Raw genomic sequence first — 18,083 nt, 5'->3', positions numbered from 1 at the left:
TGGCAAACCTTCCACCATCTTGATCTGAGAATGGCTGCACAGAGAAAGCTCTTCTGCTAAAGCTTTTACCCACTGGTACTGTTTCCTGAGTAAGAAATAATTTTCTATTGCGTTTGAGCCATTGCAAATATTAGGGCCTACATATTCTTGCAGTTAGCCTAGTAAGTAGTATTATCTAGGTTTTGGGTAAATTGAAAACATCACAAGAGCAGGTTTGGCCCATTAAAATTCTTCTGTGTGGCTCTTGGGAGATTTACATTGAATATTTTTACACAAAATTTAGGAGGTTAGAAAAGAAGAAAGGATTGCAGAGCATGAGGGTACATGCTACGGATGAGAAGGGGAAGGTTCAGAGTCACATAGTAAGGAATGGTTTCTAACTGGCCATACCCCTACACAAAGACAATAAAAAGACTTCCATTCCCAGAAGAAAAAAAAAAAAGGGTATAGAAAGAAGTTCCTCCATGGAGGTGGCAATCGTTCCATGATCAGTGTGAGCTCATAAGTAAGTTACAAAGGAGGAAACTTATCTGTGTTTTTCCTTCTTGTTTCCTCGCTTGTCTTCCAGCCAATGCACACACCTCCTCCTTTACTTATTCACTCAAAAGGGTGCTGTCCTGGCAATCAGGAAGTCTAGCTGCTAGCTTGCTTTGTCCATCGCTTCCTTTGAGCTACTTACCTCACCTAACTTGATCTAAATACCTTTTTTTTTCTAGAAGGAGGTGGGGTCACGATGGCTAACTGTTAGGTTGAGCATTGTTTCCTGCTCTAATACAACACTAGGCAGAATGGATTAATTATCAATGATCCAATGCCTTGGTCCTTAACTAGCCTAGAGAAGCAAATCTCCAAGAGCATCCTGAGAGGTCTTCGGGGGAGTGTCTTGGGCTAAGATGAAGGGTGAGTAAAGCTTATCCCTTGGTGTTCTCTGAAAAAGAAAAATAGATCTTTGGCCATATGAATGATGTTAATTCTGTCTGAAGGAGGAGAGTCACAGCCAGGATCATCGAGGCTCTCCTGGCAGTCTGAGAGAGCTGTTTTTCTGCTACCCCCTGCTAGCCAAAGCTCATTCTCAATTTCCTTCTGAATGACCTCTCTCTGGAGATAATAGAGCAGCCTTTGTTCTTGAGACACTCTCTTAATGTGCAAATTCTGTGCAGCAGCGGACACATAGACCGTGTAATTCTCACAAGTTAATTTCCTCTATCCCCCATGATAGCAGCATGAGGTGGCTTCAGCTAAGACCGGTGTGGTCCCGTGGACTGCCCAGACCTTCTCAAGAACACTTGGGGTGCGATTTTGCATCTTTCTCCAGTGAAACGTAGAGATATTTTCGAGATGTGTCACAGCACTTTGAGAGACATCGTGACCAGCCTCGTAGAGTGGTGAGAAGATTCAGCCAGTATGACTCATGGCTATTGTCAAGGAAACTTCGGGGATGTCCTGAGGAAGAGGGTCTGAGCTTGTCTGAGTGGCTTCGGTGAATGCACAGATCAAGGACGGGTGGATGGGAGCCACAGAGAGACTGATTCCACTCCAGAGGAAGAATGGCTGCCTTTGGGAGGAAATGGGCTCCCTGGTCCTGGGGTGCCCATGCAGACCTGAAGAACCTCTCAGAGGACGTGAGACGGAAGGAGGCCAAGGTGGATGTTGCAGGGAGAAAATCTGGCTCAATATCAGAAACAACTCTGAGAAACGTATTTAAAGAGATCTTAAGTGATTTGAGATGTTGAGAAAAAAAGTCCTCAGTTTGGTGAAATATTGGATCATATGACGTCTAAGTTTCATTTTACTCAAAAAGCCTTTAATTCTTTAAATTCTCTTTAAGTGTGATTACTTTTAGAATTATTTTTTAAATTTTAAAATTAATAAATGCCTGTAATTAAAGTCAAATATTACCAAAAAAAAAAAAACCCATAAAGATAGAAATGTTTTGATCTACCTCTTCCAACCTACCATGCCCACACCCTTCCCTCTTCTATGTGGTTCCTTAGCATTTACAACCCTATTTCTGAATAATATACATACAATAAATTTCTTGATTTATCAAGTTTAGACATTTCCTGTGGACTTTCCACCTTAAAAGATGAGGACTTCACTTTCCCACACAAAACCTATTTCCTCTCTTTTCAATTCCCCAAAATAGTCATGGCAAAATTTTGGTTAAATGAGTAGCCAATGTTTACATCACTATCACAATGCAAATATTGTTTCATACCGAGCATGCTTGATAATGAGTCAGTCACTTCTACAATAACGCATCTTTTCTTGTACAACCTTTCAGTTTTTCCGTAGTTAATAATTGCCTTATTTTCCTTTTGCCTGTTTTTTAATGCATCTCCCATTAATTTTCACCAAATGCTCCAGCAACCTCTATACATCTATCTATATATTTTTTTTTTCAAAAGCTTAAACGTATTAGAGCCATTCTCCTTGAAAATCTTCCTCCCATTCCCTATTCTGATACGGGTTGGCTTCCTGTATATACACTCCTGTACAGCTTTATTCTGGGAATGCTTGTAATCATTTTCCTGTTTTGAGTCTTCTGTTTTCTCTATCCCTGTATTATTTTATTTTATTTTATTTTATTTTATTTTATTTTATTTTATTTTATTTTTTGTTTAGCCCTCATTTTGGTGGAGTATGTCATCTAATAGCTTCCTTCAAAAAGAGACACCTGGGAAATAACTTTTCTGAATCCTTGCATGTCCGGAAATATCTTTACTTACCCTCACCTTTGACTGGTGGTTCAAATGGTATAACAGAGACTGCTATATCCATTCTCCCTTCATTAGAGATAGATCCTCTCGAGTTTTAGGTGGGTATGTATCTACCTAGCAAGAGTCTGTATTTCCCAGCCTTCTGTGGGACCATAGACTAGGTCATGGCCAGGAGCTATCAACAGAGTCAGTGGGCACAACTTCCCTGTCCTATCCTTTCTTTTGAATGGACACCCCCTTTCTTTTCCCCTGGGGGTAGAGCTTGGACTAGGTGGTGATGATAACTTTGAACACATGGATTAGGTCAGCCTCTTGGAACTTCTCCCGCCCCTCCACCTGCCCCCCCCGCACCCCCCCCCCCCCCCCCCCCCCCCCACCGGCCCAACACCCAGTGTCCTTGTAGAAATGAGCTGTCTTCCTAGATTCCCCACCTACATCTGCCCTTGTTCCTGGACACAGAAACAGATTTTTCTCTTATCTGAGCCACTGTGTTTGGAAGGATTGGAAGGGAGTTGGGGCAGCTCGGCAGCAGAAAAACCAGACATTTTCTTGCCTCCTAGTTAAGAATAGAAGTCACAGTTGAAAATCATCTTCCTTCAGAATTTTTAAGGCATAACTTTATTTCCTTTAAACTTCCAGTGCAAAATTTGGGAAGGCCACTGTCATTCTGACTCCCAGGCCTGTGGATGGACTAGGTTCCTCATTTAGCATTTTTTATTTTTCCTTGGTATTTTAAAATTCCAGATGATGTGTATTGGCAAGGATCTTATTAATTCTCTAGTTGAGCACCCAGTGATAACTTTTCAATCTGAAAATTCATAGCTTTCATTTATGACTTTTATCCTTCATCATTTCTTCTCCCCTATTTTTTTCTGTTCACTTTCTGGAACCCCCAATAAATCATACGGGACTATATTTTTCTGTATTAATTTCCTTATCTATTATTTCCTATTTTTTATACCTCTGGGGTTTGTTTTTTTTTGTTTTGTTTTGTTTTTGGTCGCTGTTCTATTTTTGATAAATTCTTTGATATCATCTTCTGATTCTTCTATTGAGTTTTTATTTCATATACAACATTTTTTTTTTTTTTTTTTTTTTTTTTTTAATTTTCAAGGGCTCTTTCTGGTCTTAAGAGTATTCTTTTTTAGGGGCATCTGGGTGGCTCAGTTGGTTAAGTGTCCGACTCTTGATTTCAGCTCAGGTCATACTCTCATGGTTCATGGGTTCCAGCCCCAAATCCCTGAGTGAAGTCAAGCTCTGTGCTGACAGCAGGGAGTCTGCTTGGGATTCTCTCTCTCTCTCTCTCTCTCTGTTCCTCCCCCACTCATGTGTACTCTCTCTTTCTCTCTCAAAACAAATAAACTTGAAAAAACAAGAGTATTCTTTTTTATGTTTCCTTTTCTTGTTTCAACCCTTTCTATTATAAACTATTCTATTTTGGGGCGCCTGGGTGGCTCGGTCGGTTGGGCGTCCGACTTCGGCTCAGGTCATGATCTCACGGTCCGTGGGTTCGAGCCCCGCGTCGGGCTCTGTGCTGACAGCTCAGAGCCTGGAGCCTGTTTCAGATTCTGTGTCTCCCTCTCTCTCTGCCCCTCCCCTGTTCATGCTCTCTCTCTGTCTCAAAAATAAATAAACGTTAAAAAAAAAAAAAAAAACTATTCTATTTTGATTTTTCTATTCCTTTATTGACTCTGTGCCCTCTGAAGCAGTTTATTGTTGTTGTTGTTGTTGCTGTTTGTATGTTGTGGTCCTTCTCTTACTCATGTTGGAAGCTTTTTACGATGTCAGGTGTCCTCAGCTACCTGTTCATAATTCTCTGGGAGTGCGGATGAGTGAAATGTCACCTCTGTCTCTCCTGGGGAGTTCCCAAGCCAGCCTCGCATCCGGAGAGCCCAGATGCCAATATCCGTAGATCTTTCCTTTAAATCCCGTCAGTTTCCCCATAAAAGAAGACGTTCTGCCTCGAGGCTGGGCCCCAGCATGAGGCTCTGGGAGTAGGGCTTAGAAAGGTGGATGGGAATCCTTGGGTTCAGTTTTCAGATTTCCCCCTTATACTTTTTTGGGGCCACGCTTCTCACAACAGCCCTGCATTGTGCCTGGGGTGCCCCAGCTCAGAAATCAAATGATTCTGTTTTTCCAGGAAACAAATCTCAGGTCTCCAGTGTTGTGGGGCAGAGATAACTTTCTGGTGGTCTAGAGTAGAGAAGGGAACTGGAGCTCCAACTATTCTCTGACTTCCAACCAATCTTGCTTTCACCCCCAGTAACCCTGTTCCTGCTTTCTTGCCCAGGGCTGAGACTCCTGGAGGGGTCTGTAGGTCAGTCAGGTTGGCTCACTTCTTAGAGCAGCCCATCCCACAAGCTCTTAGGCTGTACCTCTCTTTACCCTGCTGTCAGACCTCCCCAAACAAGCTAACATCTCCTATTTTCCGTGAACTTCTCCATGATTCTCGTCCTCAAGACAAGGCCTGTCTGTGGGCCATCTATTATTTTTAAGGGAAATCCAGGTGATTTTTTTAAGGTGACATTTGAAACTCTAATTGCCTTTGCTTTAGAAATGGCTGCATTTCTTGGTAGAGGCTATTTCCACAATGTTCCCGAGTCCTTGTGGACTCACAAGCCACTAGAAGCCTCAAGCCTGCAGAAAAGTGCCGCAGTAGAGAAGGAGAAAAAATTAGTAGCTTTTCTTGGAATGCGGAGTGCCAATTGTTTGAAACATTCCAAGTGTGAAGGATCATCTTAGGGGAACTGTAAACATCAAGCTGATAGAAGGGGCTCTTGAACTTCTCACCTCACCTAGGGAATTATTCCAGTGTTGTTTTCCTTATTGTCTGGAGGAGGTGTACAAGTGCTTCTCTGTTTTCTGGGTTTATCTTTTAAAGTCTAATCAGACTTGACGTGCTGCCATCTGGCTCCTCCTCAAGGTGCTAAAGAGACTCGAATGACCAGAAAGCCTTCCACGTGAGCGAACACACTCATGCCCTCATCCACACTTCTAATTATTTAAACTTCCAAAGGCTCTGAACTTAAAACAAGTGCTTCCCGGGGAAAACTGACTTTGCCCTCTTCTACCCACTCTCTCCTCTGACCTCAGTGCCTGTACAGGAACGTCAAGGGCATAAACTGGGTTGACATCAGGAAGCTTCCTCCACCTAAGACTGACAGGGAACCACTAAAGCTGGGAAGCTTTTCTCGGGTGGGGCTGTGAATTTCTGCTTCTCTCTCATTAATAAGAGAGTTTTACTTCCTTGGGCAAAATGGAGCATAGCTGTCAGTTATCCATGACAGAGAAATCATAATATTATTCTAGTTGATCTTCAGCACCCCTCTAACTTTTACGGAGTTATTTTGAGTGCAAACCAAATTATTTTTGGCTCTTCAAATGTATTAATCTTCATGAGGAGGAAACAGTATAGCAGAGTGTTTAGGATCTCAGTGTCAGGCACAAGTAGATTGAAATTCTGGCTCCCCCATTAACTAATTTGGTGTTTTGAGCATAATACTTTACCTATAATATTTATATATTATAAATATATAATGTGGAATGCCTAATAATGGTACCTTTTCCATAGGTACTAATAATGGCAGTACCTTTTCCATAGGACCTGAGAAGGATTAAATGAAAATATGCATATAAAGATCTGAGCCTATAGTTTAGCATGTAGTAAGTGCTCAATAAATGTAAATGATTATTGGTATTGGGACGATAAAGCAAGCACATGCGTGTGTGTGTGCACGTGTGTGTTTGTGTGTGTAGTTGTGTTGGGTGTGTGTTATCGAACTGCAGGATTCCTTAACCAAGGAATGGACTTCCTGATGGTTCTACTCCAACACCCATTGAATTTCTCCACAACTCCCTGCTGAGAAGTAGTCACTCTGCCTTCCAGAACAGAGCTCACTATGTCCAAAGGTTGCCCATGTTGTCTGCAGATAGCCCAGCTATCAGTAAGCTATTTTGTTCATAAGCCAAAAATATGGTTCCCGATCATTTTACTCTGTTGGCTTCTCATTTTCATCTGAGCAGCCTTTTGAAATCACATGAGACAAGTCTAATCTGATTTCCATTTCATGGTCCTTTTGGAATTTGAACACAGCTATAAGTAACCCCATGAGCTTCTTCTTGGCCAAGACTCTAGGCAGAACATGTTTATTTCCTTCCAGGGTTTGTCTCATGCCTTGGTCTCAGGACCCTCTCCATGCTGGACACTCTTCTCTGTTACCATGAGTGGTATCCAGGGCTCAATGTACAATTGCAGAAATGCTTTCACCAAGGCAAAGCTCACCTCTTTCGCAAAGAATTTTAAATCTCCTGAACCCCGTGAGTATTCCAAAAAGGCCATATGAAAGCAATCCATATGCCAGATCATGTTTTTAAATAGGAAATCCAGGATCCAGTAAATTTGAGCACAGAATTCCTCTGAATTGTGTGAAGAACTGACGGTGTTAACAGTGGAGCCTGTGCCTTTGTTTATCATTGTCTAACCGTGAGGTAGACTGGAGTCTTGAGGAAGCTGGATTCTAGATTCTCTTTTGAACTGTACCTTGAGAAGCAATTTTATGATTCAAGTTCCAGCTCAGAGTCAAGTTCAAGTTCAGCCTCTGCCTTTCATCAAAAGCAAATGTGGTAAGTTGTGTGAACTTGTTTACCTCTCTGATTTTAGTTCCTCACGCCTTTGAGATGGGGCCAAAATTCCTACCTCCCACGACCACAGTGAGAGAGTCCTGTGTCAGTGCTGTCACACACCCCACACAGGGTCCATAACCGGAAGGGTTCTGAGGTACGGCCCCTTGTCCACTTGTATTCGATGTAGCCTCAAGATTATCCATGTCACAAGGACTCTTTCTGCTTCCTTTTTTTAAAGTTTATTTATTGATTTTTGAGAGAGACAGAGAAAACGCACGCATAAGCAGGAGAGGAACAGAGAGTGAGGAAGACAGATGGAATCCCAAGCAGGCTCTGAGTTGTCAGCACAGAGCCCGAGGCAGGGCTCGAACTCACAAACTGTGAGATCATGACCTGAGTGGAAATCAAGACTGGGCAGCTTAGCCAACCGAGCCACTCAGGCACCTCTGCTTTCCATTTTTAAAGCGATCTGTTAGAAAGTTAAAGACTACTAGGAGACCTGACTCTTTAGGTCAAATAACTGTGGGATGGAGTTGGGAGTGTTGGAAACTATTTCCATAGATCTCACGTGACCGTGGGTAAGTTCCTGTCTCAGCCAGGTTCTCAATTTCCTTGTCAATGAGGATCCTGGTTACGATTGGAAGATTTATCTCAAATCTGATATTGTTATTCTAATGTACTCTTTCCCTTTCTAGTTTACATCACTGTTTGATACTTCCTGGAAGTATCACTAAATTTTGTTTCAACTCAAGAAACGTGTCGAATCAGAGAGAATAGACATCTTGGAAGCTTTCAAGCTAATGCCCCAAACAGTAATTTAAATGATTTCTTCTTCCTCCATTTTATGACCGGAGGAACTTTGGAGCTATACTGTATGCCAGCAGGTGCGTCATTTCAACCTCCCAGGGAGGAGTTATCCTAGGAAGGATAAAGGAACAGGTCATTTATCAGTTGACTGTTGCTGAGAAAGAGGGATGCCCTTATACAGCCGCATGGAGGGTATCAGAGGGCCCACTCTTCTAACTAGCAAGATTGCTTTGCAGCTTTGCTTGAACGATGGCCCCACAGCAATTTCTACACACCCAGGCAAAATGACACATGATAAGTGGAGGAACAAAACAAGAACCCCACATTTCTATAACACCATACACTTTTCATCATGTTTACACCTACTGCAATGATATGGACCATAATATACAGCTCTACAGTTTGCAAAACAATTTTACTGCTACTCGTAACAGTATTTCTGCAATGTAATGGGGCATGGCAGGGAAGAACCAGACTGAAACTAGTATCAATTTGTCTTGATAGGAAAAAAAAAGAAAAAAGGACCTGAGCGAAGATACAGTATTTTGCAAGGTTTTATAGACAGAAAAAAGATGGAAAGAAGGAGCAAAATCAAGACTTGAATTCAGGTCAATTGACTCCAATCCTTTGTTCAGTTCAGCAGAACGCTTGCCTCTCACTTTCAGCAACTTGACTCCCACACAGGTGTGAATGCACAGAAGGACTGGTGGAAAAAGGATATCACCATGGAAAGGACATCATGGTGAAAGTTGGTAATTCCAATAACAAAGAGAAAATCTGCATGTCAGAAACATGGGGCCGTGGTCACTTACCAAGCAAAAAGACTTAGAGTCATAGCAGACTTCCTATCAGCACCTCTTGGGTATTAGGAGGCAACGAAAATTCTTCAAAGTTCAGATAGGAAAGGATTTCAGCACAGAACTCTATAACTAAACCATCAATCAAATGTAAAAGCAAAGACACGTAAGACACTTCAGGGTGTGCAAAACCTCATGAAGTTCACTGCCTTTATCTTCAGTTGAACAGTAATTTGGTAAAGAGGATGAAATATCAGTGGCAACAACAAAGGGTAAAGGAGACTAGAAATCAAGAGAGGGCACATGAGATGGAACATTGGAGGATTCGCCTTTAACCTGAAACATGTTCATGGCATAGAAGATTTACTTCCATGTGAGTCAATCCCTGGTTCTATTTTGAACCCCTGGCTCTCTGGTTCTATATTGAATAATATTTACATAATCATTCTGTTCATTCATTTTTTAATAATCCATTTATTATACAATCCCGTAAGATGTATTTACAATTATGGAAGAGACTATAAATGTAGTAAGTTTAGATAGTATAAAAATAATTACAAAGGAAAGAAAAACTTGAAGATAGAGGGGAATGTTATTGTCCTTTTCTTTACAGTGGAATTTATAGCTGCCTCAAGTTAAGCGATAAAGTAGGGTTTAGTTATTCATGAAAACAACATATAAAAGACCCAAAAATTAATAGTCCAGCTAACAAAAATTAGAAAGCGGAGAAAGTGAACAGGGGAGAAAAAGTGGAAGTAAGTAATGTCAGTGAGTATATTCTTCAGACATATCTAGGAAATAATACTCTGCCTAGAGTCAAGACCTCAAAAAGTAGGTTCCTAAGCACGTTATATAAAGTTACAATAATAATTACTAGTAAAACTAAAAAGAGGAAATGCTGACAGTGACGTCTCTGGGGAGAGGGGTTGGTGATAAAGCAGAGGATGATTTTACCTTACATTTTTGTTCTTCTGCTCTGTTTGACTATTTTAAAACTCTGCACGTGCATCAATTCTATATTTAAACAAAGGAAAACTCAGTCTATTTGAATATCTAATAACGTGGATGAACATCTAGATGATGGCTTGACTTGATGCTGGCACATACTTAAATCCATACAAAGAAAATAAAGATTCAAAAATCAGGTGCATCCCCTTTATTTGAAAAAACAAAGCATTGTGAGCCCCGAGAAAGAAAGTAACTCCCTCAAGAGTACTTTACAGAGCTGACCATAAAAGTCAGATTAATGTTCCGTGCAAGAACTGAGTTGAAGAATGATTGTTCACTGGCCGACATTGTCCCAATTTTGAAGCACAGTGGTTGTCAAATTTTGGTAACTTTTGGCATAATTAAATACTTGTTCTCAAAAGGAGACCTGAGCTTGACTTCCTTTTCTATCCCTGTCATTGTCTTGGTTAGTTAGTTATAAAATGGGATGAAACCCATGCCTACTTTACTAAGCAATGGATCTCCAGGATCTGGAAACCACCAAGTCTTAGACCAATGTTATTAGCACCAAGTTTATGCTTTGCTCGCCTGCCATCACATAGGGAAAAGCCTCTATAGACTTTGGATGGATTTACAGGGAAGCGAATATATTTTGTCTCTCATAAAGCCGGTCAAAGTGACTTGGGTAGAAATTCCAGGCCTCTGTGACCCACCAGGCCTTTGAATCAGATTGTTTCTGTGACAGGTTATAATCCTCTTCAAGGACATTTTACCTTTGGTTTATTGGCCATGCAAAGGTGCTGAACAGGGACATATGGATGTCCCAGCTATTTAGCTCTTTCTTCTTCCTTCCTTCCTTTCTTCTCTTTCTCCTCCAACAACTTTCCCTACCCCTCCTCCTCCTCCTCTTTTTCCCCTGCTCCTTTTTCTTCCATTCCTCTTTTCCTCCTCCTTCTTCTTCCTCTTCTCCTCCGTCTTCACCTTCTCCTTCCCCTTCTCCTCTTTCTCCTTCTCTTTCTCCTTCCCCTTCTCCTTCTCCTCCTCCTTCTCCTTCCCCTTCTCCTCCTCCTTCTCCTCCTTCTCCTCCTCCTTCTCCTTCCCCTTCTCCTCCTCCTCCTCCTTCTCCTTCTTCTCCTCCTTCTCCTTCCCCTTCTCCTCCTCCTTCTCCTTCTTCTCCTCCTCCTTCTCCTTCCCCTTCTCCTCCTCCTTCTCCTTCTTCTCCTCCTCCTTCTCCTTCCCCTTCTCCTCCTCCTTCTCCTTCTTCTTTTTCTTCCATAGATTAATCTTAACAGAGAACTTAGATTTTTTTTTTAACCCTTCTTTCTACTGAGTCCAATACCTTCCTAGCCCCAACTCTCTCTACTCCCTCTACTTCTGTATGTGCCAGGTGAACTGACACTTCATCAGGCTCCCCAGAGTCAAATCCTTTACTGCCTCAGTGGGCTCGATCACATGGCTTAATCTGCCTATACCCCCTTCCCAATCCATGTGCATATCCTATCCCCCATTGCAATCCTAGCTCATGAATCACCCTCCTCCATTAAACCTTCCTGGATCTCCCCAAACCTAAACAACTTCTCCCTCCTCTGCTTGCTATAGCTTTGTATCTAGTCCTGTCTCTTGGCACGAGTCTCTGTGTTCCTCATACTGGAGTTGTTTATGCATGTGCCTCAACACCTGGCCATTTTGTGGGATCTGTGTTTATGTTCTCTCTCTGCTCTCCTATTACACAATGCCTGGCACATGGTAGGTGCACAATAAATATTTGTGGCATTCTACTGATTTGTCAAGGTTTGGATCACTAGTAAATGGTCAAGTTAGGACTAGAATGCAGGGTTTTGTCTGTGGAATTCAGTGTACTTTCCATCATGCCACATAGCATCCCACATTACACCACACATTTAAGAATTCTGATCGGAGCATTTTGCACTATGATAGGGAATCGGGAGGGGGGGGGAGGGGGGGCAGCCATGACCTCTCCCAGCTTGATATCAATTCAAGCTGACAAGGTAAAGCATAAGGTATGAAATTGTCCTCGGATGAAGCAAACATTAGGATTTGCCATTTTGATATTTCATACTTAGCGAAAACATGTCAGACTCTATTAGGCACCTTCAACATCTCTTAAAGAAAGGACAGAAGATGTTTGGTGAAGTCTCATGGCTGCTACCTATTTTTTAATCTATTGTCCTCAGGTGAAGAAAATAAACTGTTTTCCAGAAGTGGCTCGCGCTAAAGAAAACCTTCAGAAAGTATTAGGCTTGCCGTGGGTACTTTGTGATTTAGGGAGTTAAAAGCTGAGAGGCTAACACTTAATAAATCGATCTTCCTGGACCAGATTTTTAAAAAGGAGCAAAATTTTGTTTTATTATAAGTGTTCATTATTGTACCAAGAAACTTTGGCATCATTTCTATCCTTTAAAAACATTGAAACCATAATCCCAATCTAGATTATTGTTGGGATACCTTTTTTGCTTCACCCTAAGCAAGTAATAAACAACAGTCCATAAACACAAATATAATCCGAGACACTAAAGACAGCTTTGCTGAATTTAACTTTTCCTCTTATATTCTGGGTCAAGGGAAGCATCTACAACAACTGTACATTAACAGGAAACACTCCCAATCAAACCTGGATTGTCTGAATCTCTACTTTTTCACAACACCCAAACAAGCTCATATCCCAGTCACCTGTCTTCCTCATTATGCACAACCCACTCACATGGGATCTCTATTGCCCATTATAATTCAAGTGCCCCTGTTCTATTTGGCAAATTGAGGCTTGAAGGAACATACTGTCTGAAATACATATTGATTTGCACCGAGTAATGAAAAAATCTCTTATCGAAGACTTCTTAAGTAAATGAGTCCAGGTACTTGGTAACGGAGTGATCTTGAGTTTTTGCATAATAGGTAATATCTAAACACTTGTAATCACACCACTCTCCTAGGCATTCAGAGCACTTCATACCCAAGGGATGGACCCCCGGGAGAATCCTTTCTAGAGCTGCCACACATAGAGCTCTTGTGGTGTGTTTCTCATCCCCCCTGCCTGTTTATTCAACTAAGACATTTTTCCTTCATTTATATGGACTCTTACCCTCTTTGAAGTGAGTGTCACTGCTATAAGCATTGCAAACGTTCGCTGGGAAGCAAAGACGAGGAGCAATGTCCCATTTGGACATTGTAACGGGTTGAATAATGTCACCAGTCCCAACCCCGTACCCGTGAATGCAACCTGATTTGGCAGTAGGATCCTTTGTAGATGTGATTGAGTAAAGGATCTCAGGATAACATCAACGTGGATTTTGAGTGAGCCATAAATCCAATGGCAGGTGTCCTTAGAAGAGAAAGGAGAGGAAGATTTGAGACACCAGACAGAGGGGAAGGCAGGCTGAAGAAGGACAGAGATCTAAGGGGGGCAACCACAAACCAAGGAAGGCTAAGGACTATGAACAACCACCAGAGCTAGAAGAGCTGCAGGGAACCGATTCTTTCTCAGGCCTCCAGAAGGAACCAACCCTGCCAATACGTGGATTTCAGACTTCTTGCCCGCAGAACCACGAGAGAGTAAGTTTGTGGTACTTTGCTATGGCAGCCCCAGGAAGCGGATACAGACACAATGCTGGGCACCTCAACTGGTGCTTGGCCAGAGAAGAAAAGTATGTGTGTGCATGGGCATATGGATATACACACACATACCTATGTAAGTCAGAATCGTCGCTATGATCATAAACCCCCTACTCCATCATGATAGTGGTGTCCAGAAAATCTTTGTTCATCAGAAAATTAGTGGTGCATGTGTTGTATAGACATGGATCAGCTACACCTCTTGAGGTCGGAAGAAGAGATTGCTCATTTTTTTTCCCCCAGTCCTACTCGGGATATCAGGAAGAAAAAGGCAACTAGCTTCCCTCCCCAAAGACTCACCTGGTCCTTCCCCTTGGCCAGTGGAAAGAGAACCCCTTTACCTCTGAACCTCCACAGTTCTCTTTTATAGTCTTGTGTTACAGTCAGTTATATATATAAAGTCTTTCTCATATTAAACTGGGTAGGTAAAGGGCAATTCTGTACAGTGGAAAGTGGTTTCAAAGTCAGAAGACGTAACCTTTGTTTCCACTACGACCCAGAGCAAGCCCCAACCTCTCTGTGCCTCAGGCTTTTTCGTAAAACAGGAGCAAAAATTCCTGCAAACATCCCTTACAGTCTTTCTGGGAGTTGTGAATAAAATAATTGGAGTGAAAGCATAACCAGAAAGAACATTCCAAAACGTATAGCCAGAGAGAGTATAAACCAGAAAAACCAGTCCACATTAAAAACAGACAAAAAAGTCCCTCATAGCATAGCTTACCACAGAGCACTGCGTGGCTTAGTAAATGTCTGTGTCCTGAACAAGGAGTATCATCCTTAGATGGCAACCATAAAGCCTCAGAGCAGAGTTTGTTGAGAGCCCTTGAAAACAGACAAATGAGACAACCTGACAACTGTCCTCTTCCTAACTCTATCAAGGACACCTTGGGGAATAACATAACCCAGAACTTTATTTGCAAAGCAGATTGAACAGCTCTCTGCAGCCTTATCCCCATGCAAATGGAGTCCCGGTGGTCAAGGTCAGCCTGGCCAGAAGGCCAAGAGACACTCCTTCTCTGCGTTTCAGACTGTAAACACTATTAGCGTGTCACGTTTGGCATTTTCTCATTTTGTAGAATCATAATGAGGCACGTATTTCTTATTTTTGAATAGCTGCTGTGTTCTGAGTTAATGTAGAATCTGAGACTTATTATTTCTCTCATCAAAGTTCCTGGTCCTACTCTATTTCAGACCCTTGCCAGAGAGTCTTTTTCTTGCAACATTATGATTCAGTTGGTTTATGGAACATCTAGATTGTGTTTCTTAGTTGTCATGCAAGCGTAGGAAATTTTCCTGAATCACGGATAAAACAGGAAGGAAATTCCTAGAGATATTCTTCAGGGGTTTTTAATCAGGCATCCAGGGACCCCCTAAGGCCCATGTGTGAGTTTCAGGGATGTTTTAAGCCCCTCAAATTGTTTACACATTTGTCTTTATATGTGTATCGGGGGAGGGCAGTCACTTCTTAGCAGATCTAGAACGGGTTTGGGACCAGCGAGCTACTCCAACGGTCTCATTCAAAGTATGTTTACTAATGTGCTATTATGACCACTATACTGAATACTTACCATGTACCAGGCTTTGTGTAGGGGTTTTACCTACATTATTGAATTCAATCTTCACGACAACTTTCCAACCTAGGTCTTTCTATTAATGAAACAATCGAGGCGACGTAACTCAACGTCACTCAGCCGAGGTCACTCAGCGGGTAAGATAGACCGGGATTCCAATTCACCACGGTCTGAAGAGTATTTAAAAGAGGATTTTTTTCCCCCCTCTTCGCTCTGCGTGATGTTTGTCACGGTGAACACCCCTTCCCAGAGGCATCGATTTCTGCCAGGCATTGAAGGTCACCGCTTAGTTTCAGTTTCCCTCCCATAAGCTGGCCATAGGTGTTGGATGCTGGAGTTAGTGGTCTGATAGGGAGAGGAGGGAAGGGCTGCTCCCCTGAAGAGCAGGGCACACACGTGGCAGTGGTTTGACTGTGGCTCGGTGAAGAAATTCCACAGCAGACTGCTGGTCTAGTCCCCCTCATAAAGGAGGATTAAAGCCCAGGGAGTGGAAATGACTTGCCTAAGACGCTAATTAGACTGGAGCATAGAGTAACGGAAGCTGTAGAGAGCAGGGGGGGCAGAATGCCCAAGTTCTAGTCCAGGTTCTGCCTTATTGGGTAACTGCGGGGCAGTCTTCCTGCCTCTCTGTTCCTCCACCTCCTCATCCGAAAAGTGAGAAGATTGAATTATAGGATTTCAAATTCATTTCCACCTCACCACACCGAGGGTGACCTAAGCTTCACTCTTCAATATGTTTTCAACATGTGTTGCCAAGATGAAAAGTATAGAACAATAAATCAAATCTCACATAGTTTTCAAGGTCACAAACAGGGTCTGGGAAGATATTTTTATTTATAAATCACTGCTTTTTAAAAAGGCACATAGAACATTAATAGAAGTCATTATGGGTAAAAATCGTCAGAAAAAAATAGCAGAGCACGATCAAGGGTAGGCAATTTAAGATGATGGATTATCAACGCTGGCTTGTCTCCTGTCAATTCAAAAAGCTTTCTGACAGCTCTCTTTCCATTTCCAAAGCCCCAAACTTAAATAGCTCTTCACAAAAATGATGGAACCGGACAAATTGATATAACTGTTTTTTATGAAGGCTAGTGTGCACTAACCATCCCCCACCTAGTCTCCTAACTTTCTCTAACATTCCTATGAAGAAAGGGAATGGCCATTTATTGAGGCACTTGCTACATGCCAAGCACTACATAAGGTGCTTATTAACATACGCCGTCTCATTTAATGTCCTCAACAGCCTCATAGGAAAGCCTTTAATATTCCCACTTTATGCATGAGAAAAGTTAACACTCAGAAAATTTAAGCAGACCAAGAGTTCCAGAGCGCTGAAACCAGAATTAGAAAATGAGACTGTAGCCACCAAGGTCGCCAGGAAACAAGTCAAGGTAAAACTCTTCAGACTAAAGGTAATACACGTATTCATTTATGGACCCTTTACTATACTCCAGAATTATCTGTTGAATTGTGTCCCCCCCCACCACCCCACAAATCCACATGTTGAAGTCTTAACCCCCATACCTCAAAATGTAACCTTACTTGGAGATAGGGTCTTTACAGAGGCAGCCAGTTAAAATAAGGTCACGGGGCTGGGCCCTAATCCAATATGATTGCTGTTCTTATACAGAGACAGAAACAGACAGGCACAGAAGGAGCACACAATGTGAAGGTTGTAAAAGATGAAAGATCAGGATAATACTTCTATACATCAAGGAACACCAAATGTTTTCAGCAAACCATCAGAAGCTAGGCAAGAGGCATAGACTGGATTCTCCCCTCACAGCTCTCAGAAGGAGCCAACCTTGCTGGCACCTTGATTTCAGACGTCTAGCCTCCAGAACTATATGAGGCAACACATTTCTGTTGCCTAGGCCACCCAGTTTGGGGTACTTTGTTATGACATCCCTAGCAAGCCAATACACCCAGTTAGTCGGATATCAGAGGAGAGTACTGGTGTCATGAGAACAGTGACAGCCGTGGTGCAAAGCCCCTCCCACCCGTTTGTTCATTAACGTTCACCACAACCCCCAGAGGGATTGAGAAATGGCAAGTATTATTTACCTATATGACAGATAAGTCATTAGAGGCCACTGGTCTAGACTTGGTCTCCACCAGTAGCCTAGTAAACAAGTGGCAGAACCAAATATTGGGCCCAAAGACTTCAGCTTTGGGTCCAGAGTGAATTTCACTGTACAATGCTCACTCCCTGGAGCTATATGAGGGGACCCTGAGCAGGGTCGTGTTTCCTAAAATATTAGTGTCACTACCCATCTGTCACCTTTTTAACTTCCATCATTTTAACGTAAAAGCTGTTCAGAGCTTTGAGCATTCCCTGAGAGAGTGAAGCGTAAAGAAACCTTGATTGTCTCATGTTTCAGAGGATGCCCCCCGACAAGGTCTGCTGGGATGGGGACTTCATGTTTCGGCTTGGCCAAGGAAGATATTAAAAGGAGTCAGCCCAGCAATGACTCCCAATGCAGTACACATTTGTTGACTTCCCACCGTGTCCCTTGTACTGCAATGGGCCCTTGGAAGGATCAAAGTGATTAAGACACTGCTCTTATCCTCAATAGCTTATAACAAGGGAGAGACAGACATGCAAAGAGAGAATTTCCCAGGGGTCTCTTAGCACAACCTGATGGCTCAGAGAAAAGTCGTTCTAGGAAGGGATGATGGCAAGCTGAGTACCGACCTTAGCTCTCTCAAGTCCCCTAAAGTCTCAAGTCCTCTATGTGGCCTGGAGAACAAAAGCTTCCAGAAACCTCAGAAATTTCATCGTGCAATATCCAACACGCTGACTAAAAAAAGAAGACAAAATAGTTCTCACCCTTGCCCCAGCGATACTAGGGAATTTTTATATTCTATCAATCATTTCCATACTACTCTATATTATGAATGTTCTATATTCTTTCACACTTACTATGTACCAGCTACTTTGCTAATTACTTTCCATACATGACCTCATATTATTTCCATTTTAG

The 18,083-nt window shown here is 42.2% G+C and overlaps 1 long non-coding RNA gene across 1 annotated transcript; it reads left to right on the top strand.

The window, feature by feature from the left end:
• Positions 1-5,480: 5,480 nt before the first annotated feature.
• Positions 5,481-10,321, top strand: LOC122230040. The gene is made up of 3 exons (XR_006207254.1): positions 5,481-5,680; positions 6,881-7,343; positions 8,039-10,321. It is a non-coding gene; the product is annotated as an uncharacterized LOC122230040 (long non-coding RNA).
• Positions 10,322-18,083: the final 7,762 nt, after the last annotated feature.

Source organism: Panthera leo, chromosome C2 (genome assembly GCF_018350215.1).
Source record: "Panthera leo isolate Ple1 chromosome C2, P.leo_Ple1_pat1.1, whole genome shotgun sequence".
Classification (NCBI taxonomy): domain Eukaryota; kingdom Metazoa; phylum Chordata; class Mammalia; order Carnivora; family Felidae; genus Panthera; species Panthera leo.
Note: the sequence above shows the minus strand (reverse complement) of the source record. Positions and strands in the feature narration are given on the sequence as shown.